Source organism: Haemaphysalis longicornis, unplaced genomic scaffold, assembly GCF_048455015.1.
Source record: "Haemaphysalis longicornis isolate Haplotype H1 unplaced genomic scaffold, Haemaphysalis longicornis Haplotype H1 scaffold_10, whole genome shotgun sequence".
NCBI lineage: Eukaryota > Metazoa > Arthropoda > Arachnida > Ixodida > Ixodidae > Haemaphysalis > Haemaphysalis longicornis.
This window is the reverse complement of record NW_027526204.1, coordinates 14,610,776-14,634,431: the sequence shown is the minus strand read 5'-3', so window position 1 is coordinate 14,634,431 and position 23,656 is coordinate 14,610,776. Positions and strand designations below refer to the sequence as shown.

The 23,656-nt window shown below is 51.0% G+C and overlaps 1 pseudogene; it reads left to right on the top strand.

The window, feature by feature from the left end:
* The first annotated feature begins 13,474 nt into the window (after positions 1–13,474).
* Positions 13,475–23,656, top strand: LOC144159728 (uncharacterized; annotated as a pseudogene).

Here is a 23,656-nt window from a genome sequence, read left to right as displayed (position 1 = left end):
ACCCGCAACCGGCGAGATCGCTGACCGGGTCCCCGCCCTCCAGCGCGCAAAGTTGCGCACAGGAAGGGTTGCCAGAGGAAGCTCCTCGAGGCACGCCAACGAAACGCGCAGCCTACGCCGTGAGGTCTGGCAATGGGTTGCACGGGCTGACTCCAGAGGGCGCCAGCCAGCAGGAAGCCACTGCTGACGCTCCCACTTCGGGCTCGCGAGGTCGCGAGCTAAAGGGAGGAGGTTCGGAGGGAAGGTTCCCGACGCACCTCCCCAACACCCGCGATCGGCGAGGTCGCTGACCGGGTGGGCCAACGTCTCCGGAGGGTTCAAGCCCGCACGCCCATGGTTCGAGCGACCCTCCAAACACGACGCCACCACACCACGCCAGGCCTGCAGCGAGCCAGCCGCGCCAGCCGCCACCCCAGGGATGAACGAGAGCCCAGCTGTATGCCAAAACGACCCCGCAGCCCGTACAGCGAGTGAGCTGCGCGGCGGGCCGGCTCTTGCGGTCAGCTGATCGCGCCCCCTTCTCCATGGTGGCGGAGGCGCTCGCCCGAGGTGCGCCGAGCGAAAGCCATCGCCCAGCGCTGGGCTAACTGGCCACCTGGGAGGCAGCACTACGAACGCGGCCTCCACCCCGGGTCCGGGATCAGAGGTGGTCACTGCTGAACCCGCAAGCAGCGGAAGCCGCCGGCGGTGCGGCAGGCAAGCGCCCCGTCGGCGCGGGGCGAACCGCTGCGGGAAGTGACCGCCTGGGAGCAGCCGGCTGCCCGGGCCCTGTGCTCAACCGGCCCAGCCTACTTCTCCGGCGGGGCCTGCGGACCTTGGGTCGGCCGACGAAATCAGGTCAACCGGCGGACTGTGGCGAACTATGTGGTGGCAGTGCGGTGCAACGCGGACGCTGGCGCAGTTGCGCATGTTCGGGATCGGAATTTCTTGGACTTGCTCAAGGAGGTGTGCCAGGCAGCGAAACGAACGGTGAGGTCATCGTTCGCCGGAGCCCTCGAGGTCGAGCGGCTTTGGTCAAAGGGGGGAGGGATGTGGGAATTGCGGAGCTCCGCCATCTTTGCTATCCCTCTCGGCCCGCCGCGGAGGCGAGAGGGGTGGTACCTCTCTCTCCGCGGTCGCGCGCTTCCCCTCCGGGAGGATGCCCGTGAGAGCGGGGGGCGCTGCCGAACCCCTCACGTGACAGGTTTTGCCCGGAAGCTCCGGCGGCCTGGTCCGAGGCGGGCGACGGAGGTAGGGCCTCTTTGGACACGAACCATCGTCGGGAGCGGCCGTAAGTACGACTCGCTCCTTTTTGGCCTTCCTTTGTCCGCCCTCGCACCTGTCTCTCCCGCCCGGCTAAGGTTGTCGGCGGTGTAGAACGACGCGCCCGACGTCTCCTTTATTGCATTGCAATAAACGTCGGAGTGGGCGAATTCTGTGTCCTGTGTTCCTTGCTGTTCGCTGCCGATACGCCAAGTTGGTGATCCGCGGCGGTGTTCAGTGGAGCTAGCCTTGCGGCCGGATCTCGAAGATCGAGCTAGGCCGCCGTTAGAACCCTGGTCCCCACAACCTCATACTGCTGGAGATGCGTCTTGACTGATCAGTTGGATGTGCGCTTGAGACTCGTTGTTTCCTACATCCGACTCCTGTTGCTCACCCCAATAGACATGTCGCACGCAGGTGCCGTGGAAGTCGACGAGAAGGCGGTGTACGTTGAAGGCAAGCAAGGGCTCGTAGGCAGAACCTCGAAGAGGCCTACCCGCAAGCACATAGAAGGAAGCCTTCTGCCCGACGGCATTGCATGGACGGCCGACAACACAATAGGAACCTCCGCTGGTCTGGAGCCTGAAAATCTGCGCGTCTCCTACTTCAACTTCGACAAAAAATGCCAGTGAGTGCACTGCCAAAAAACGCGCTAGCTACACCTTGCTATTCGCAAAGCCTACCCCATGAAATGCGCCTGCGATTCTTTTACACACACGACGGTTAAATTCCTCGCGTGGTTGAGCATGCACAGCTTCAATTGAAGCTTATTTGGTGTTACCACTGAATGGATAGGTCTTCCCTCCAAAACCAGTGTTGCCAGTCCTCCAATATCCCCGTACGAGACATATCCTTTGCTTTTTCAACGCGAGATTCGAATAGCCGCTCTACGAAGTAACCCTTAAATTGGGTACAATAAAGTGCGCCACACCATGCCTTTTTCATGCCGTCTGGGGCCCTTCAACACAAGACCAATCCTCGTTCACAGCGGAATTTCACCTTAGCTACAACCAGGAAAACTCTCCACCTCCGAACGTCGCCCCCCTGATTGCGTTTCCCGCAGTACAATCAGGAATCTCTTTCTAAATGAACCAAACACCCGTCCTATGTTCCACGAAAAGATGCATTCTTAAACTCTTTAGCAATTTCACCTTAAAATTTTTTTGGCTCTTTGGGTGACTCCTGCTTGCCTCTTCTACCAAACCCCCTTCGCAAAGTAGTTGCACTGACGTAATAGCCTTGTTCGTCTACCAAAAACGCAGTTCCTTAGTCGTATTAGTTGATTGGCTACGCTCTTCCAGTATGAATGCCGTGAATGGAGTCAATGTATTGAAAGATAAGATGATTCTACGTCGATAAGCACAAAGCAATGACCCTATTCCTTGAGTCCGCTGCAAAATAAGCTAACCTAATGTCCCCAATAGCATTTTCGGACTCTTGCGAATGCGGTGCCTTTTTCCGTTTCTCTGTAACCCTCCGCTCGGGCCAGAGGGTGGGTGATTCGCCCACTCATTTTTTAGTACTGCACATCACAGATGGGCATGCACTTTGTCAGTCGTTGTTCAGGGTACTTGTAACTAAGGGAATATAAATATGAAGCAAATATTATAACACCGAAATACTCAGACATGAGTAATTACGCTCAAGCATTCCTTCTTCTCCTCTCATAGTCACAGAGCCCTAAAAAAATTTTAATTACTATTATATTTTAAATTATTGCTTCAAATACATTTCACCATTGTCAAAGCGAAGTCATATGAAAGTACGACCGCTGCCTATGTCCCTTCTCCGCTGCCAGCACCGACCGCGTTTAGATACGACGAGCTACTGTACTCAAAGCTTTGCTAGGGCGTGATGCCACTTCGGATTTTTATTTTTTCATTCCCTACTTATTCCAGAGGCACCAACCGTCAAACTTCACTCTATCTCTTGTCGCGTAAATGAGCTAACCTTAGCAATTATTCAGCAAGGCTTAACGAATTTTGTCGCTAGGCTAATCTCGCTGGCACACACACAAAACGAGTCCTCGCGAGTTAGAACATTCAGCTACCACACGGCGGTAAGTTCTGATTCCCCGTGTCATTCGGGACGAAAAACACATGAAAGGCATCCGACCTCTGCCAAATACTCCGGAATACTTTCACCAATTAAATAACTAACGGGATGCTCTGGTGACTGTCGCATGTGCTTGGGAGCGTTGTTTTGGTTTTTACTTTGGCAACAACAATTTAGCATCGCTAGACGTCACGTTCATTGATTTGAACAAGGCCTGGCTTCATACGAGCGGCCGTGGTGTCTGCGGGGACGTGCAAAGTTCTTTAGTTATGCCTCAACTTCAGATGAAACGTTTTAGGGGTGAAGCCCCTTGTGTACTCAGGCTATCGGCATCTCATGTCGTCGTCGTCTCCTGTCGTCGTGGTATCATGGGGTCACGGTAATTAAACCCCGGGGCGTTCGTTCTCCAACGCCTCGCGCTAAAATGTAACGCCTGCCAAAAAACACACCAGGGCACACGTTTTTCAATGCCTCCCGATTGAACAATATTATTTCCGTGGGAAAAACGCCTACTAAAAGAACGCACCGGAACAATCGTTTGCCAATGCCTTGCGCTAGAACTCTGCGTGCTACAAAGACTCTAAGCTTAGAGCAAAGCTATATACATGTGCCCTCCAACGCCGTGGCGCCAAGAATACACTTATACCCTGCTCGTTTCACCCTTCCCCAGGTTTCAAGTTAGTGGAGATTGGCCGGTATCTTTCCATCCCCATTGTGGGGTCTGTCAGACGTCCGACCTCCAACACCAGAACAATGCGCCCGGCGAAATTGATCTGTCGCGCGCTGTGAAGATAACGGGTGCTACGTTCGGGAAGATGGCCCCGGACCGGGCTCCGCCGCATCCGCCAATGTAGTGCTAGCCAGGTGGACGAGCAGCGAGCAAAAGTACACAAAGGCGCTGGAAAACTTCACTAGATTTACTGCATGGCGAGAGATCAACTGCGAAGATACAAAAAGAATACAGTTACAAGTAAGGTTACAGCAGGACTCGAGCAGAGCGGCACTCCTAACAGACACCCGATTTGGTCTGCCTTGGGCCACTGAAAGTACTGGATTGATACATTCAAGCAACAATGGCTACTCCGCTTTCATCGTAATTTTGCATACGGTCCGAAAACAGTACAGACACACACAAACACTCTTTCTAGAGTTCGCGAGGGCCTCCAGTAGAGGTGCTCGTTAAGCCTAAAAGACGGACGACGGACGTGTGTTTCCAGCGCAGCGACGACGGCCCAGACCGCGAATGCGATAAGTCTTTGTTTTGCTTTTTCTCTTAGGGAGGCAACGCTGTAGAGCAAATAGAATTAACGCTTCGTTAGTTTTAGTAGTGGGTTAGGCACCTTTTTGACAGCGCGCGAACAAAGTAAGATGCTGTAGGCAGGCGTCGCATGGTGTCTGTCCTTTTTTTTCGAGCCTAGCACGTGCGGCAGAAAGAGGCAGTACTAACTTTGTGGGCAGCAGTCAGGTAGCTCCGAAACATGCCGGCGAAGAAGAAGCCGGGCGTTGCGTGCATGAGGTGCAAGTGAGAGTGTCTACTCGAGGATACAAGGTTCGATACAGCTGAGGATGCGGTAGGGCAGGACTACATGTGTAGAATGTGTGTAATGGAGTCGCGCCTCGACTGGCTAGAGCAGAAGAAGGAGCAAGTGAAGGTACAGGTTGACGCGTTAGTAGAGGAGCTGAAAACCGAAAGGCACAGCGGGAGGTGCTGGAAGGGAAGCTAGCGCAGGTAGAAAGCGTGTGTGTGCCGAGGGAGGCCATTCCGGAAAGCAATGGCGTACGCCAGGGGGCAAGCGCACCGAGTGTACCTGGCTCCGAAGCGGGAAGACAAGGGGAGGCCAAGGCCGCCGAGCATGAGGCAGCGGGCGGACATGACTGCGCTGGTCACAGAGAGGGGCCTAGCGCTGTCGTGGAAGAAGGGAAGGGGTCGCCGCCGGGCAAGAGCTACGCAGAGGCAACCAGCGCGAAAGGACCGGCGGCAAAAACACCTGCGCAGCTAAAAGAACCAAGGGAGCGGCGAGCCACCACTGTGGGCGACTCGAACATGCGCAGGGCAGAGCAGGTGATTAAAAAGAGGGTAGGGGAGGACCAGAGAGCTAAGGCTAGCGCGCTCCCTGGAAAGATGGTTAGCGTGGTGATGGAGAAGGCGAAAGAGCAGGTGTCGGATACAATGACAGACAAGCACCTAGTGGTGATAACGGGGGGAGTAAACGACGTGCTTCAGGGAAGAGGACGAGGCATAGCGAAGCAGGTGGCGAAGGGGGTCAGTGAACTCCGGGCGATTTCAGACGACGTTCGGATAGCGGTCTGCACGGTGCCGGAGGTTGAGGGTAGAGAAGGCCATGTAGCAAGGGCAGTGGTAGAAGCGAACCGGGAAATTTGGACGCTCGCTAAAGCAATGAATTTTGAAGTGGTTGACCTCAACCGGGAAGTACAGCGTGCGGGACGCGGCCAGGCGTTTGTTAGGGACGGAGTACATTTCACTGAGGGCGTAGCGGAGCAGGTGGGGAGGCGACTTAGATATAGCTGCGCAGGCGGTAGCTTTCTTAATGGGACCAAGAGCATCCCGGATGCTTGACTAAATAACAGGCACAGTGAAAATGGGGCAGGATCAAGCGGTTGCGATAGAGGTCAAATGTACAGAGCAAAGAAAAGTGCCAAAGGTAGCACACATGGCGCACAAAAGCTTAGAAAGGGGCATGAGTCAGGAATTCATGAGTCAGGAATGCTTGCGAAGAGGCAAGCGACGTCCCCCCGGTGACCGACGCTTATCCCAAATACCAGGAAAGAATTAACCGAAAGAAAAAGCGGGCAGTGACTAAGGTTAACTACATAAACATGCACGGTGGCAGATCACGGAAAAAATGGTTAGAGGTTTGCAGCCAACTAGAAAAAGAAAAAACTCGAGTATATGCCTTTACAGAAACCTTTCGTCGAGATATAGAAGAGCCCCCAGCAATGCATGAATATATATGGCAAGGCTGTAGCAGAACCGTAGGTACTAGGAGAGGGGGATGGGTCGGCATGCTTATTCAACAGGGAGCCAATTGGCACAGAGTAAACGAAAACTGCGGAGAACATATGTGGGTTAATGGCACGTTAGCGGGAAGAGAAACGCTGTTGGGAGTCGCCTATCTGCTGTCAGGGGATGATAAGGAGGTTGGGAAAAGAGTGTTAAACTGGTAGGCGGCATTAGGCGGGACCTCGATCATTTAAGACAATCGGGAGAAGTGATATTAGTGGGAGACATGAATGCCCACATTGAGGACCTGTACGCATACGCAGACCACAATGGCAAACTCGTACTAGATATGTGTTAAGAATATAATTTCATGGTAGTAAACAGAGAGAATAAATGTGAGGGACAAATTACATGGGAATGGGGTGAAAAGCAGTTCAGTATAGTCTACAGCCTCTTTTCAGAAGGAGTGTATGAAAGGCATGACTCTAATGGAAATAGATGAAATAGGTTCCCACAGCTTAGGAAGTGACCATAAACGGATAACTTTGACTTTTGGAAAAATGGAAGGTCGAAACCCCAAAACGGTGGTTCACGACTTGAAATTAAACTATCAGCAAATGGCTGATGTTGCCAGAAGCCTGGCGATGGAAATCGAGAGACAACCTACGAAAGATTGGGAATACAGCGAGCTGATTGGTTTCATTCAAGGAAAGATAAGGAACGTGAAAGAACGCAACTACTGGAAAGGAACAAGAAAACCTAGAAGCTGGTGGAACAAGGAAATCAAGGAAGCTATAACACAAAGGCAGCAAGCATCGAGAGAGCACCGGGAGGCCGAGCGAGTGGGAATGCAAGGAGAGGAAATAACTTTGAAGTGGAATTGGTACCGCCTAAAGAAGCTGGAAGTACAAAAATTTGTCCAGCGAAAACTTAAACGAGAAAGTGAGCGATGGGTCTCGAATATACGGGCAATAGATAAAGGCGCGCCGGGAAAGTTTGGAACCATGTAAAGGAACTAAGGAAAAAAACCGAAGAAGTACAACGTCATGGTGAAGGCCAGGTGAAGTACAACGGTGAAGGCCAGGTACTAAAAGGAGAAGAGGTGGTATTTCACATACACGCAATGATGCAAGATAATTTCAGAAGAACGAAAACAGGATTACAGCATTTAGGGAGTGGGGCAACTGAGGTACGTACAGATAGAGAGGTAAAGTTGGAGAATATAAACTGAAAAAAAAACCCGAGGAAAATGTTCCAGCTAATACGGCAACAGGGACGGATGAAATTCCTATACGGCTGGTCAACCTACTGGGCCCAAAAAGCAAGGAACAACTGATTCGAGCAGTCGAAAAAATGATGAAAACTAAGCAAGTACCGGCCAATTCCCGTAAGAGCAGGATGAAGATGACGCATACAAGTAAAGGAGACAGGACTGATACCGATTCGTACAGGCCTATTACAGTTACCTCAGTGGCATACAGGCTGGCAATGCAAGCCATAAAAGCGGAACTATAGGCGTGGATAGAGGGGAGCGGCATACTGGGAGAACTACAAAATGGATTCAGGCGGGACAGACGCTTAGAAGACAATTTATTTTTCCTAAACCAATGCATAGAGGTTTAAATGGTTGAAAAGCGACCATTATGGATAGCATTGCTCGATATAAAGGGAGCCTACGACAACATAGATACAGAACTTCTATGGAGCATACTTGAGCGGCAGGTATTAGGCCATGACTTTATACAGCTGTTGCAGGGAATTTACAGTGAGGGCGGGTGCAAATTACCTGGGAGGACCAAAAGCGCATGGAACCGGTAGTCACAAACAGAGGTTTAAAGCAGGGTTGTCCTCTGTCGCCATTGCTATTCATGCTGTACATGGCTAGACTAGAAAGGAAGCTTGAAGGCAGCAAAATAGATTTCAACCTGTGTTATAGCCGCAAAGGACAGGAAGTGGAACAACATATCCCGGGACTGATGTATGCAGATGACGTAGTACTACTAGCAGATAGCAAACAGTGTCTGCAACATCTCACAGATATCAGCGGGGAAGAAGCCACTGAACTGGGGTTAGAGTTTAGCACAGCAAAGTCGGGAGTTCTGGTTTTTAATGACGACGCCCGTAACGAATCGGTATTCGTTCTAGAAGCAATACTGTTGGTAACGGAATATACAAATATCTGGGCGTATGAATAGACGAAGGTAAGGCGAATCTAAAACTCATGAGGAGCATTTAAGCATGAAAGGCAAAAGAAACGCCTCTATCATAAAGCACAGAGCACTGTGGGGATATCACAGATATGAAGTAGTGAGAGGAATCTGGAAGGGAGTATTGGTACTAGCACTCACCTTTTCAAATACAGTAGTGTGTGTCAAATAAGAAATTCAATCAAGGCTAAAAGTAAACCAGAGGGCTGTAGGTCGATTGGCATTAAGAGCACACAGTAAAACAACAAATGAGGAAGTGCAGGGAGACATGGGATGGGCATCCTTCGAAGTGAGAGAAGCACAGAACAAGATATGTGTTGAAGAAAGACTTAAAATATTGATGACCAGAGATGGGCGGCCAAAGTGTTAGGGTATCTCTACATGAAAAGCGTGGACACACAGTGAAGGAAAAGAACCAGAAGGCTCAGGACAAAGTATATGAAACCTGCAACTGCAGGGGAAATGACCAAGGCAATAAAAAACGAAGTGAAATAATCAGAGACAACGACCTGGAAAAAGAATAGATATCTGCAGGATGGGGAAGCAGGAGATCACAAAGGAAAAATTCTTCGACAATACAAAATGGAGTGCATTGCTTTTTGCACCGCCCCCGCGCGTGCCTCACCGGTCAGCGGATTCCAGAGGAGCGACGTCATGGCAGCGGCAGACGGACGCACTGGCGCCGGCGAGTGCCCAGCTGTGCGCCTCCTTTGCGCAGTATCCAAGTCTGATGCTGCGGCGGAGCGGCTTGATAGCGCCTTTCATTTTGTGCGCCTTGCGCGCCGTATACCGTGTGTGTCTTTGAAGCAGCAGTAAGCATGATAATCAAGCTAATCCTACACAACCAGGAAAGCTAAGAATAACCAGCTGAGCCTTCGCTCCTGGCATAGCCGAGCTAATCCTGGCATAGCCGAGCTAAGCCACTGCGATTTTTTTTTGGTAGCTGCAACGGCTCCAGTCACCGCCAGCGAGGTTCCCGTGCGGCGGCCGTTCTCGGGCAAGTTGAGCCTGTCCGAAAAAGGCAGGCTTTCTTACACAGCCCCGGAGCTCTACACTAAACTTGCAGCATGCGCGCATGCGGTAGCGGCGCGCTGAACCGTAACAACGGGAATGAGAAGCCCATGTTTTAATCAAAGCCAGGTTGACACTCAGCTGCCGCTGGCGGCATTCGAAGACCATGTAGGGTTCGTACACCACTTGCATCAAAATACAGTGGCCCCACGTACGTGATGCAAAAAATACCCAGCAAGGTAATTCTATTTGAACTAGCGTCACTAAATAAAGGCTTTTAGATTTTCGGCACTGTTTTCTCGCATTGTTATATGCCGCCAGGATTTTCAATGGTCGGTCGGCCCCACGTGATATCTGCTTACATATGGGCGCGGCCATTTTCTTTCTGGGCCCCTCTCCTCTCGCTCCCTCTCCTGCGCGGACGCTAGAGCGGCCGGTCACACTCTTCCCGTCACAACCGGCGCTGATTTCGTTGGGAGACATGACAACAATGCAAGTCAGAAACAAAATGGCCCCCAGACGCTTCCGGTTGCACGAAGTGGCGGTACTCTTAAGCGTACCTTAGTCAGTGATGCTTATTTCAACTGCCAAAAAATATCCTCTCCTGTCTCTCCAGCTACCCTGGCGGAGAATCTGCACGCACCCCTGCTGACCTCCATGGGGTTCATGACTTCTTGCTACGAGGGCCCCAGGACATCGGTTTCACACTACTGAGACGTGACCAGCGGCACGGTCAGCCAGTGAGGAGGGCCTTATAGAACACGTAATCGGAACTGTAAACGCCCGGCCGCATTGCGTCGTTATATGAAGAATAGGCGATGCATTCTCTTTGGGAATAGGGGAATTTCATGCTTACTTCACGAAACAAATAAAGCAAAATATTTGCGAAAAACTGTGCTTCTGCGTGCTCTCTTCTCAGTGGAAGGGGTTCAGGCAGTGAGTGTTTATTAGCTAGACCCACGGTGCTGGACGCAAGCACCTTGGTTCACTAAAAACAGGTCCTTTTTGTTCCCGGTGCCTTAATTTAGTGATAAAGACATGGTCGCCTGTGCTGATATGTACAAGGTCACGCGAGCCAGAAAGTGTTATTACTCTTTTGTTATTTTGCCATTCAAATTGTTCCCTTTGAGTGGTGTTTATATTCACTTTTCTGTGAGGTTCCGCTACTGCACCTGGTACCAAATAAAAATTAGGAGTTCCTGATTATGCACATCTCTACCATATATATTAAACTAAATGTCTATTAAAGTAAAACAAAGTAAATATGAAGCTCAGTAAAGTTTGATGTCGGGCTAGTTGGTGTAACATGGTTTTGAAGGTACGTTGCGCTTGCTGTGAACACGGAGACGGGCACATCAAAAAAACGTAGACTTTCACGAGAAGACGGCGCCGTCTTCTCGTGACCTCGCACATAGCCTTCCACAGCTGTTAGTGGTCACGCTCCAAGCATTTATTCCCACGTCAAGGCGTCTAGAAGCTCCGGGGACGCTCTTACCCTTTAAAGAAACCGGTGGGTGTCCGACGGCCCAGAATTCGAACCTAGTACCTCCAGCTTACAATACGGGTGTTTTACCACTCGACCATCGCAGTCGGTTCGACCATCGCCGTCACCGTCGACCATCGCCGTTGCCGTCGCCATCAACAATCACCAAATCAAAGAGTTCGCTGCAAATGTGAGACAAAATCCTACAATATTCACTAACCGAACCGATGATGAACCGTTGTTATGAAGCCAAAGTGGCTAACTGCGAATTATAGTTTTCGTGCACGCAAGCCATTCTATGACGAACACGGAGATTAAGGTATGCGGAAGCACGTTGGAGTCCTTAAAGACGCGGGTCGCCAATGGCGATGCACGCGTGGGCAAAACCCACACTGGTATAACGACATTCCAGGCTGCTAGGTCTCAGCCCCGGTAGACTTTTGTAGCGTGAGCTACACTGGCCGAGCTTGAGCAGTTTCGTGTGGCTCCTGGAGAGCCGTGCACCGCATGCGCGAGGAGCAGTGCCGTCTTACTGCGCACAGCTGGCGCGCCGGAGCTGCCGCCGTCATTAGATTGGATTTAATTGGTGTAGAGGTAAAGCATCCGCCTCGCGTGCAGAAGCACCGTGGTTCGAATCCCGGCGCCGGACAATTTCCACCAAATTAAAAAAAATCCGCGTAGAATGTGGCTTGGGGTGCGGCCACTCCCTCACCAGAGCAAGATTGGCATCCCTGGTGTAGTAACAGCCACACCCTACCATGAATACGTCACTTCACCCACGGACCTCAGTCTCCAGTGGCTGCGAAACAACTGACCACGCCGGCGGTCACACCTGTGATGCAGCAGAGGGTGCTAAGAATTCCTGGACCAGGACAGGCTGCCATTGGAATCTGAACCTGGCAACGTTTAACACGAGAACCTTATTCAGTGAAGCGAGCCTAAAGGTGTTGTTGGAGAAGGGCATTAAATGTGATGTCAAAGGGCTTAGTGAGGTTAGGAGGACAGGTGAAGCCTTTACAGTGCTGAAAAATGTACACGTTTTATTACCGTGGTCTAGTGGACAGAAGAGAACTGGGAGTGGGATTTCTTGTCAATAAAAGCATAGCTGGCAACATTGAAGAATACTATTGCATTAGCGAAAGGGCAGCAGGTCTTGTAATTAGGCTCAATAAGAGGTACAAACTCAAGGTGGTACAGGGCTATGCACCCACGTCCAGCCACGTCGACCAGGTAGTGGAACACTTCTATGAAGATGTGGAATCGGCAATGGCTAAAGTAAAAACACAGTTTACCGTAGTTATGGGGGACTTCAATGCTAAAGTAGGCAAGAATCAGGCTGGAGGCAAGGCAGTTGGGAACTATGGTCTGCGCTGTAGAAATACCAGGGGGGACCTTCTAGTTGAGTTTGCAGAACGGAATAACCTAAGCATAATGAATACCTTCTTCTGTAAACGGGAGAGCCGGAAGTGGGCATGGAGGAGCCCCAATGGGGACCATAAAAATGAAATAGACTTCATATTATGCGATAAACCTGGCGTAGTGCAGGATGTGGAAGTGCTCGGAACGGTGAGGTGTAGTGACCACCGTATGGTAAGATCTCGAATTAGGCTAGATTTGAGGAGGGACCGCAATAAGCTAGTACGAAAGAAGCCGATAAATGAACTAACAGTAAGACGTAAAGTAGAAGAATTCAGGATCGCGCTGTAGAACCGATATCCCGCTCTTAACGAGGAAGCCGAGCTTATGACACAGGAAGCCAGCGACAACATTACACGTGTCAGGGGCTACGAAGAATTCGCTGGGGGCCGACGAACGAAAGGAAAAGAAGTACGAACGGAAAGCGGAGAAGACGGCCCTGCAGCGTATACGACACCGCCACAGCTTACGCCGCCAACGCCTCCCCGAGGCGCCGCCAGTGTTTATACGTACCATCACGCGGCCCCGAGCGGCGCCCGCGTTTATACGTGCTGTGTGCGTGTGGTTCGGATTTCGGACTCTCGCTTGCGAGGGTAAACTGAACTTCCTGCGCAGGGAGTCGCCCCACCACCGCGCATCGCGACGGACGTTCTCAGTGCTATTTCCCCGATCTTATAACGCAATGTAATCAGTTTTCCTGTCATTAAACAGTTTAATCTCTTTCCAAGACAAGTCCTTACTAAAACCGGCCACTCTGACATGGCGCAGCTGACTACGGAACTTCACGGCGACAATTGAAGCCCCGTTACCCGAAATTATCGGCAACCTAAAATTGAAGCGGACGGAGAATGGCGGAGCACTCGACGCAAGGGTCCGACAACGCTGACTCAACTCGGACACGCCCGACTCCGGGGTCTGACCTCCTTTCATCGGAAGACGCTAGTTCCCTGGAATTGTTCACAAAGAAAGAGCTGACCGACGAACTCAAGTTTCGCCTTTTGCGTCACACGGGCAACAAGAGTGAACTTGTGAAAAGGCTAAAGGCTTCTCGAAGACAACGCACGGCGACGAGCTGACGGTACCCTCGACTCCCTGACGATGCTACGCAACACCAGCAACGAACGGCTGGCAAGCATGGAGAGCCTGGCGGCTACCAACGAAAAGCTGCAAGCCGATGTCGACGCTTTGAAGTCTCAGCTCCAGATCCTCATGGCAACAGCCAACGAGCGCCCTTCGGAACAAGTTGGTCAACGTCACGACGACCAAGTTGATACCGGGCGCATCGACGAACAACGTGAGTCAACCCTTGATACTCCACGGCACGTTACGTCTGCTGACGCACGAGACGAAACTTTTGGGAGTCCGCAGAACCCCATCGGAGACGAACAATATGGCTCGAATAATGGCTATGATGGTCGAGTCTCAAGTTACGATAGCCGAATGCTTAGCACGAGCGCAGCAGCCTCTGCAGGTCCACTCAACGAGCGATACTTCCACAGCTATTGCTTTCTTCGACGGCTCAGTAAGAGCAGATGTAAAGGCCTGGACAGCGGAGACCGAGCGTATCGCATCGCTAGTCCACTGGACTCCATCACTGACTTTGGTGAACGCGATCTCTCGGTTGAAGGGTCCTGCCCGCAACTGGCACACGAGCTATGGCAGAAAAATAGAAACTTGGGATGCATGGAAAGATGCACTAACAGAACGCTTCAAACGCAAAATGACCATGCAGGAATTCCTTAACTACCAAGCCCAACGAACGCTGTGCGAAAACGAAACCATAACCGAGTACGTTTACGCGAAGAATGCCATGCTTGAGAAAGCACCGTACAACCTCGCAACGGAAGAAAGAATTTCACTCAGTCTCCCTGGCATTACGGACGACAAATGGGCCAACCCGTTGGCAGCGCAATGCTGCACTTCGGTCATCGACCTCATCGACAGAGCAACCATGCTAGACTGCCGCCGATCAACGGAACGCGACCAAACTGACGACAAAACACCAAATCCAACGAACCAAAGAAAATCAGAACGTGTGGGTTTGGGAACGAACAGTTTCTCACCATTCAGGGCACCAACCGGAAGACCCTGTTACAATTGCAACGAGCCTGGTCATCTATCCCGCCAGTGCCCAAAACCGAAAACGAGCGCCACACTACGAGCTGAAGAAAAGCGTCGATCGCAACCAGCGCCCGACGATAGACGCCACAGTTCCAGCCGACAAGCGAATTGCTTTTTGTAATCATCTGGTGGAACGATGCCGATCGTAAACGGACTTTTGAACAACTCCTCACCAGTGAAAGTTTGCATCGACAGTGGTGCCAACGTGTCACTAATCTCTGCTGAATCATTGCCTCCAGATACACCCGTCACCCACTGGAAATCGCAAGACCGCATCGAAATATTGGACAGGACCATCCAGCCCAAGCTTTCAGCAACTATTGACATCACGGTAGGCAACACACGCACAACACTGTCGAACGTTGTGGTAAGCCCTCTTCCGAAGCCTTTGGACATCATTCTTGGTTCAGACTGGCGACGAAACGCCAACGTTGAAGTCACGTTTCATCCAACGAATGACGTCACGCTCGTTCACGTAACGAAAGAGGACAAACAGTGCCCAACTTTCTCAGTCCAAGATCCAACCAGTTCATCGAAACCGGATGAAATTGGAGAGGCGCTCATAGCCTCGTTCTGCCGTCACCGCGAAAACGAAAGAATGGACTTCGTACGCATCGAGGGCCTAGAAATCGAAACCGACCCAGTCACCCGTGAAGGTATCGAAACTGCCGTTTCCTCGATGACAACAGACGCGACAAACGAAGAACGTGATCAGTTGAGAGCGTTGCTCCTGAAAAACTCTTCGGTTTTCGCGAGCAAAACAAGCCCGATTGGACTTTGTCCACACATCGAGCACTGTATCGAACTACGAGACAACATAACGGTTGCTTCACGACCCTACAGATGCTCTCCAGCGGATAGTACCTTTATGAAAGAGCAAGTCTACGAATACTTAAAGCAAGACATCGTTCGTCCAAGCGAAAGCGAGTATGCCGCACCGACGATTGTGATTGACCAATTGAATCACCCGACCACACCTCAACGCGTGGTGCGCGACTACAGAAAGCTAAACGAGAAGACCATAAACGCAACGTATCCGATGCCTGTGATGGAAGACGTTATCTTTGATATCACAGCGGACAAAGCGCAGTACTTCACGGTCATGGGTGTAAAGGCTGCCTTCTTGACAGTTCGAGTGAAGGAGGACGACGTGCACAAAACAGCATTTGTCACCCCAGATGGGAAGTACGAATATCTCAGGATGGCGTTCGGTTTCTGCCAAGCGCCACAAAAAATGCAGAAAGTAATGCGCCACACATTCGATGGTCTACCACGTACGACGATCTACATGGACGATGTTGGTCAAGGCGCACGCACGATTCAAGAAGCTTTGGAACTTCTAGAAGAAGCTTTAGCTCAAATCAAGATCAATGGACTCAAGATGGACATCCGTAAATGCCAGTTCATACGCAGCAGCATCAGCTTTCTTGGCTACGAGATCTCACTGGAAGGCCGAATTCCAGACGGTTCACGCATCGCAGCCATTGATAAGTTTGAGCCGCACGTCAAGCGCTAAGAAACTATACTCCTTCTTGCAATTTGCGAACCACTATCGCAAATTCATTCCGAACTTCTCGAAAATCACACGACCTCTACGGAATCTGGTTTCGCAACAGGCTGAATTTCAGTGGACTTCAGAACACGAAAGCATCGTTGACAACCTCAAAAGCTCGCTGAAGCGTCCCCTAATTTTGTCAACGTTTCGTCCCGAATGTCAGACACGAGTCCACGTCGACGCCTGCCAAACAGGACTCGGAGCTGTACTGACTCAGCTCCAAGACCGAAAGGAACGAGTGATCGAGTATGCAAGCAAAGCGCTCAACGAACACGACTCTAAGCTTCATTCCAACCTACTGTAATGCATGGCGCTGCACTGGGCTCTAACAGAGAAATTCGCTTTGTATCTACGAGGAGGATCACGGTTCACCGTCTTCACGGACAACTTCAGCCTAACGTACCTCATGAAGAAGGGAGCAATCAATCGACGATTTGCTCGCTGGATGCTCGACTTGGCCGACTACACGTTCGACGTGTTGCATCGCCCAGGCCGACTCAACACCGCCGCAGATGCTTTATCACGCCAGACAGAAACGGAAAGAATGTCAGGAGACATTCTCGAAACGGAGGGTGCGAGAGGCTACGTACTTCAAAACGTCATCACCGGTAATCACGAGATGCTGCGGAAATTCCAAGCTTTGGACGAGGACTGCCGCAGGTTCACGGAGGGCAGCCGGAGACGAGACAGCGCTTTCAAGATGGACGACGGCATTCTGACCAAAGAAATTGTCAACAAGGGGCGTTCATCGAAGAAACTTATTGTACAGGGAGCTCTGCGCGACACTGTCATGAAGATTTACCACGATAGTAACGGACATCTCGGCGCAACGAAAACGAAGGACCTCATCGAACGCAAATATTGGTGGCCTTTCATGTCAAAGGATGTCAAGACATACGTTCAGTCCTGTCATACCTGCCAGACTATAAACGCAAGAACAAAACGAAATCAAGGCTGCCTCCACCCACGAGAAATTCCGAACGACCCCAACACTGTTATCTCCTTGGATCACCTGGGTCCAATTAATGACAGCGAAGACGAGGGTTACGTCTTGGTATACATCGATCACGCGACACGCTATATGGATGCAATAGCAGTGCCAAGTACATCATCGACATACTACATAGATTATCTACTCAACAGATGGATTCCACGCTTCGGCGTCCCAGAAGTAATCATCACCGACAAAGCCAGAGGATTTGTGAACAAGAAGACCGCTTCGCTTCACAAACGACTCGGCATCGAACACGTCAACACGCCACCTTACTGGCCTCAGGCCAACGGTCTCGTCGAAAGAATGGTGGCAACATTAAAGCAAGTTCTCAGAAAGCTGCTCAATGAGACCCGCGACTGGGATCGTTTGCTTGCAGACGCAGTGTTTGCCATAAACGTTGCAAAGACACAGCAGTCAGGGTACAGCGCATTCTGGCCTATGCACGGATACCAGCCGAGACTACCCGGTGAGCTGAACATTGGCTCCGTCAGAAATGACATTGAAGACTCGGTACGGCTTCACGAGCTTGCGATGGCACGCAAAGAAGCTAAAGAAAACTTACAGAAGAGCCAAGCATACTCTACGAGACGATACGATGCGAGAAGGGATTAGATTAGATTAAATTAGATTAGATATCTTGCTTGGGTTGGTGGTATCGCAATGGCAATGGCAGCTTAGTCCCCAGTCTCAGGCGGGCTTGCGCGGACTGAGCCCGAGGTTATCAGGTGGCCGTGCTGCTCAAGCGCCGTTATTGCCATGGCCGTGCGGTGCGAGTATTCAGCAGCGTCGACGCATATCGCCTTCCTGATTTTTTCGAAGCGCTTGTGGATAGCCTTGGCTCTTGTTTGCCCGCGCTCTTGGTTATGCACTGGGTGCATGTTCCTGGGTAAACGAGGCATGTGCAAATGTGCCCGTACTTCGGGGAGAACGCCTACTTTATTTCCATGTTGCGAATCATAACCAATGCTTAGGGATCGCAGCACATGTCTTTCAGTCAGACTTTTCCCGAGCCGCTCCAACTGGGAGATTCGTTGGGCTTCGATCGAATTGTGCAGCCCTAATGCATTGCATTAGTTGTTGGGCGAGCTGAAACTCCCGTGGATCGCGTATTCTACGGGTTCAAGGGACTGCTCGGCCCTGTTGTTGGAGGCACAAGTTCACCTCATTAAATTATCGTCAACCCCATAACTCACCCGGAATATTTCATCATCATTTTCGGTACGCCTCACGACCTTCGCTCGAGCGACAATTTGTATTCCGTTTCTAATAGCAAAATTGTGGTATGTCATGCAAGCGCTGTATTGTAGATGTGCTAACATCCAAAAGTTTCATAGGTTGCCTGCTGTGCTTTTGTGGTAGTCTTGGTTTGAGCGAACAAATCAGAAAAACGTGTTTCTCAGAGTAAAGGGGGTGAGGGCTAGGTTTGTCGAACCGGTTCGCTAGACAATTGGTGTTGTGAATGTTATATCTACGCGATCAGAGAGTTCCACTTCTTCGATCGTATATGCCGATTAGATTGCGCTCTGCCATGCGAACTTTCATTGTAACTACGTTAGATACGAAGAGATATGTATTGAGTGAGTTCTTACGCGAAGTGATGATGTCTTACGGGTATTTCAAGCGAAGTACTTGTCGAACGTAACGCATCAAAGATTGCCGTGTGATGTTGGAGATCTTGTGTGTCGCTAACCAGTGTATAGAATTAAATATTTTGGAGGTGCGAAACATGACATGATCAAGAGCATTAAAAGAGTGGTTATACTCACAGGATGAAGAACATTATTTTTAGACTGCAAACTGAGAACATACGAGTCGGGACTTGGTGGGATAAGATGGGGTAGTTTTTGCCGTGTTAAAAAGATTGTAGTGTTAGCAAAAGTCATTAAGTGTAGAACGTGCCTTGGTCGATTGGTGGGATGCCGTTTTTTTTCAGAGGTTTCCTTCAGCGGACTCTCAAAAAAGACCTTGCTCTGACAGCGTAAGACATACCTTTTCTTGAAATTGAACGTGATGAGTGCTCAGCCACTCGTCTCCTACTTTGCCGAAATGTCAGGAAAGTGAAGCAAGTGTACGCCGCACCAGATGATGCTTTGTTTATTACGAGTGTATTAAAGCGCCTTTCTGGCCCACAAATGTTAATTTCCCACTAAAGGTTCGGCAGCGTTGTAATTAAGGCTACCTGAATGATTGTTTTGGTGTTGTGAGACCCACAGGCAGAAAAAATAAGAAAAAGAGAAAGTAAAAATTGTTTACGACCGTTGACTACACGTAGTAATAAACCAATGACAAGGTCAAGCCGAAGACACGGGTGGCTTCCATGTGCATTGTACATTTTTGGTACCACATTTATTTATCGGCGGCTGTGACTGTGTGTTCCTTGTGTTGTTCTACATAAAAAGGGCGGCAATAAAGAAACAAACAATAAAAATTATAGTGCAGTGGTCTCAAGTGTCGTGCCCAGTCAAGCAACAATGAGGAAGCAATCCCGGCAGTGTATTAGCTTGTTTTTTTCTGGCCGTTTTACGTAGCATGGCTTCTGCAAATTCACAAATTCAAATGGAACAACCGTTGCAAATGTGCGTGCACTCTTTAAGTGACTGACACGATTTCTTCATTTTTGAACTCGTGCTTTGTATTAGGAAAAGCCTAGCGTACTTTCACAGGAAGAAACAGTGATGTGTGCATTTTGCAAAATTGGTATGTCTTTAGGTAGAGTCCGCATAGTTTTCTTCCATCCGCCTAACATGAAACAAAATAGGCTGCTTGAATGGGGAGGAGAAATGCAAATCTGTGGATGGCAACAATACCCGCAATTTAATGCGAGTGGCAGCACTGACACCGTAAAAGACTAACAAAGAACACCCTTCATATTATAGCGAAAATCCGCCTCTACGCCATCCCAGAAAAGAGCAAGCGTGGATTTATTTTGTGTGATCTTATTCAAGGTCGAACAAAGGAGCCGGGGAGGCCCCGAAACTCACACTATTCTTTCGAGACCGCTCGCAATACCGGTTTTGATGTACGCGTCTAATTGATAAATGCAGTGCCGCGTAGAAATTTCAAGAAAAGTAGGGGGTAGGTTAGGCTTTCGAATGCACGAGCAAGCTAAAAAATAGTCCCGGCGCCCTATCGTGCTGCCTTTCAGTTGCTATTTTGTTACGGTTAAGATGTTTAGGACCGATCGGGATACCTGAAATGAACACTACTTGAACACATAAGCAGATTGATAAATTAAAAAAAACGGCGCAAACGGACCAGAGAGAGCCAGATGGACCCATCTCAATCGACGCTCCCGATGCAGTACTATCACAGTAGCATACGCAGAAAACCGGATTCTGTTGCAGTCATCCCGAACAAGGGAGGCCTCACGATATATCTCCGAGAAGAGCGCTGCCGTGGTCAAGCACACCTTCCGAGCGAGAGCAGAAGGCTCGGCGAATGAAGATGCGCTGTTTTGATATTCAATTCCTCCACTAAAATTCATCGCTTTAACAGAACTCTTGAAGGAGGTGGTTACTAGGACACTGCTTTATCTTGAAATGCCAACACCCATGTATCCACCAATCCTTTTCGGAGCCCTTTTAAACCAAAAGCATTGTTTATTTGCTTAACGCTAACACCATATTTATTTGAAGTACTGGTGGCGCTGGCCACTAATTCGACATCTGCCGCCTTTATGAATGACCCCAATTCTAAGTAAAATAGTTACTTTGACGGTCCTGGTTGTCAGCAGATATATAATTGAAAGGCCTTCGTAGGACCCATTTAAAAAGTGACCTTTTGTTTCAAATTTTTGATGCCTGCGCTCTCGATCAAAGGACGGGTGGGATATGGGCTTTGACCTTTGTGCCAGGCTCATACTATAGTGATAATAGCCAGCTTTACTGCGACCGTGCCGAGTCCAGAAGAGCTTCCGTCGGACGAAACTGTGGTGGCGTATGGCGGATGGTACTTGGCCATGCAACGGTCTGACGTCAGAAGTTCCTTGATTTTCTAGAATGCAGCATTTTGTTCATGCTGCCACACCCAACTCACAGACTTGCTTAGAAGTGCTCTGGTGGGAGCTGTGACATCCGAGATGCAAGGCGAAAACCGGGCAAGATGGTTGACCATTCCGAGCAGTCGTTGGACACCTGCGATGTCGGTTGGAGCCCCCATGGCTTTGACTGCTTCGACCTTGTCTGGACTTGGCCTGATGCTTTGTGCTGAAACGATGACTCCTAGGAAGGAGACTTCGGAGACACCAAAATGACACCTGTCTTGGTTCAATGTGATGCCTGCTTTTGCAAGGCGAGACAGCACCTGGCTCAGTCTGGCGTCGTGCTCCTCGCGGGTGCGCCCAAAGACCAGAATGTCGTCTATCATATTGGCGACTCCTTCCTGGCCCTCCAGGATCCTGGACAGCATGGCTGAGCCGCTACGAGGACTACGCCGTCATTTCGGGCCTGACTCAAGCGTCCCGCGACATCTAGGTACGCTCGTTATTGTACTGCATGGGTCCGGAGGCCCGCCCACTGCTCGAGACGTTCTCGCTCGACGCATATTCACTCGCCTCATTTCAAGCGGTTGCCGCCCACTTCACCGACCAGTTTGAGCACCCGATGAACGAACTCTACGAGGCGTCGCGTTTTCACCGGCGTGTTCCGTTGCCCGACAAAAGGTTGACGCCTACTACGCCAAACTGTGTTAAATGGTGAAGCAGTGCAACTATCCGTCAGCTGAGGTGGAGCAAAGGCTCGTGCGCGACAGATTCGTCGTCAACCTCCGAGACTCGCGCCTTTCGGACCAGCTCGGCCAGAACGCGAAGTTGGCGCTCAAAGAAGCATGGATGCAGGCCCGTCAATCAGAAGATGCCGATAGAGAAAAAATGTTACCCCTAAACCGCGCCGAGCACTTCCGCGAGCTATACCTCCACGCCGTACGCGATAACAAGTTCACCTGTCGTCGCCGCAACTACGATAAGCCGCCTTCGCCGCCACTGAAAGCAGTGCGCGCCTGCCAGCCGTCAACATGTGAATTCTGCGGCCGCGCGCTACATCCTCGTCCGAACTGCCCTGCACGGAGGTCCGCCTGCACCTTCTGCAAAAAGAAAGGGCTCTTTGCTGAAGTATGCCGCGCAAGGAAGTGAAAGCACAAGCTGAGTTCTATTCAACTACACGCTTTCCACGGCAATGTTCGTCGACGTCACCGTTGACAATTACACAGCGCAGTTCAAGGTCGACTCCGTAGCCGAGGTGTCCGCCGTTCCTAACGACTTCCCTGCGTTGCCGGTCAAGCTCGACCCCGTCAACACCCTGCTCACAGGACCCGGTGGTCAGAGAGAGAGAGAAAGACTTTATTCCATGCCAGCAGAGGGGAGGTCCGGGCTACGCAGAGCCGCTCCCTCCCCCCGACGCGTTTACGTCGCCCTCGGGACTAGGCCCCGCCGGCATCGGCGAGAGCGGCGCTTGAAAGGTACTCGGGAACTCGTCCCTTTCTGCCCCGTCGGCGCCTCTCTCCGCCTCTGCCTGGCGAGAGCAGCCTCGAGCTGCTGGACTGCGAAGGTTTGTGATGTCAGGTCCGGTGAGTTCGCGGCACTGACGATGGTGTCCGGCAACCGGCCGTAGAGGTCGGCTGCTTCTACAGGATGCACTGCACAGTCCCACAGGATGTGGGCCAAAGTTGCGCGTTCGCGCTCACATACACTGCACACATCACTGACATAGACGTCCGGGCACACGTGGCGTGCGAGTGCCGGCGTGATTACCGATAGTGTCTGTAACTGGCGTAACAGCACTGCCTGCGAACGCGTGAGTCCCGGGTGGGGCGGTGGCGCGGTGCGGCGGCCGAGCCGGTACCACTCCAGCACCTCCCCGTACGTGAGGAGGGGCTCCGGGTCCCACCCGTCGTCGTCGTCGTCGTCTTCTCGGTGGTCTTTCGGCGCCCGGTGGTCAGCCGCTGCGTGTGCTAGGTTCGTACATGGCCAGACTTCGGTGGCACGGAAAACACGCTCTCAGCGCTTGTACGTGATCCAGTCTCTCACCGTGCCTCTTCTGGGACTGCCCTTGAAGTTGTAAAGTTTCTCGACGAACTCCACACTCCAAAATCAACATTGCGGGCTCAGATGTTTGAGGAATTGGGCATTCTCAAGGACGAGTACACTGTCCTCCTTAGACTCGATGCCGTACCCTTCTCCCTAAGCGTGCCTCGCAGGATTCCTATCCCGCTGCTCGAGGTCGTCCGCTGCGAGCTTGACAAACTGGAGAAAGAAGGCGTGATTCTGACTGTCGAAAATCCAACGCCGTGGTGCTCTGGTCTCGTCGTAGTCCGCAATGAGGATGGTTCCCACCGGCTGTGCGTTGACGTGACTCAGGTGAACAAGGTTGTCCTTCATGAACGCCACATTCTACCAACTGTTCAGCAAGTCCGTGGCCTCCTTGGCGACGCAACAGTTTTCTCAAAGCTGTATGCGACAGCCAGCTTTCGCGCGGTGAAGCTCTGTGCAGGCCCCCAAGAGCTGACAACTTTCATCACCCCATTTGGCCGATACTACTTTTGCCGGCATCCCTTTGGCATCATCTCCACGTCACAGTACTTCCAAAAACAGATGGCCGGGATCCTGGAGAGCTAG